The sequence below is a fragment of the Myodes glareolus genome, chromosome 21 (assembly GCF_982192425.1).
Source record: "Myodes glareolus chromosome 21, mMyoGla1.1, whole genome shotgun sequence".
NCBI classification, from domain to species: domain Eukaryota; kingdom Metazoa; phylum Chordata; class Mammalia; order Rodentia; family Cricetidae; genus Myodes; species Myodes glareolus.
Genome location: NC_142046.1, coordinates 31,841,241 through 31,843,017, shown reverse-complemented (window position 1 = coordinate 31,843,017; position 1,777 = coordinate 31,841,241).

Genomic DNA, 1,777 nt, shown 5'->3' with positions numbered 1-1,777 from the left:
ACCAGATTAAATAAAAAAAAATTAGTAACCTTTCTTTACACAGATGATAAATGGGCTGAAAAAGAAATCAGAGAAACATCACCCTTCACAATGGCCACGAATAGCATAAAATATCTTGGAGTAAACTCTAACCAAACAAGTGAAAGCTTGTATGACAAGAACTTTAAATCTTTGAAGAAAGAAGTTGAAGAAGACACCAGAAAATAGAAAGATCTCCCCTGCTCATGGGTAGGTAGAATTAGCATAGTAAAAATGGTGATCTTACCAAAATCAATCCACATATTCAATGCAATGCTCATCAAAATCCCAGCAAAATTTTTCACAGACCTCAAAAGAACAGTACTCAACTTCATATGGAAAAGCAAAAAGCCCAAGATAGCCAAAACAATCCTGTATACTAAAGAAACTTCTGGAGGTATCAAATCTGGAGGTATTCAAACTCTACTAAAGACTACAGTACTGAAAACAGCCTGATACTGGCATAAAAACAGACAGGAGGACCAATGGAACCGAATCAAAGATCCAGATATTAATACACAGACTTATGAACACCTGATTTTTGACAAAGAAGCAAAAAATATCAAATGGAAAAAATAAAGCATATTTAACAAATGGTGCTGGCATAACTGGATATCTGCCATCATGCACAAAACTCAAATCCAAATGGATCAAAGTCCTCAACATAAAGCCAGCACACTTAGCCTCATAGAAGAGAAAGTGGAAAGTACACTTGAACACATTGGCACAGGAGACCACTTCTTAAATATGACCCCGGTAGCACAGACACTGAGAAAAACAATTAATAAATGGGACCTCCTGAAACTGAAAAGCTTCTCTAAAGCAAAGCACATGGTCAACAAGACAAAATGACAGCCTACAGAATGCGAAAATATCTTCATTAACCCCACATCAGACAGAGGACTGATATCAAAAATATACAAAGAACTCAAGAAATTGGTCATCAAAAGAACAAATAATCCAATAAAAAAATGGAGTATAGACCTAAACAGAGAACTCTCAACAGAGGAATCTAAAATGGCTGAAAGACCCTTGAGGAAGTGCTCAACATCCTTAGCTATCAGAAAAATACAAATCAAAACAACTCTGAGATTCCATCTTACACCTGTAAGAATGGCCAAGATCAAAAACACTGATGACAACTTATGCTGGAGAGGTTGTGGGGTAAAGGGAACACTCCTGCATTGCTAGTGGGAGTGCAAACTGTTATAGCCCCTTTGGATATCAGTATTTCTCAGAAAATTAGGAAACAACCTTCCTCAAGATCCTGCAATACCACTTTTGGGTGTATACTCAAAGGATGCTCGAGCATACCACAAGGACATATGCTCAGCTACATTCGTAGCAGCGTCGTTTGTCGTAGCCAGAACCTGGAAACAACCTAAACTCCCCTGACCAAAGACTGGATAAGGAAAATGTGACACATTTGCACAGTGGAGTATCACACAACAGAAAATTAATGACATCTTGAAACTTGCAGACAAATGGATGGATCTAGAAAATAGCATATTGAGTGAGGTAACCCAGACCTAGAAAGACAACTATCATATGTACTCACTCAGAAGTGGTCTTTAAACAGAAAGCAAAGAAAACCAGCCTACAATTCACAATCTAAGAGAACCTAGATAACAAAGAAGACCCTAAGAGAGACATTCATGGTTCTAATCTACATGGGAAGTAGAAAAAGACAAGATCTGTTAAGTAAATTAGGAGCATGGAGATGATGGGAGAGGGTTGAAAGGGAGGGGAGAGGGAGGGA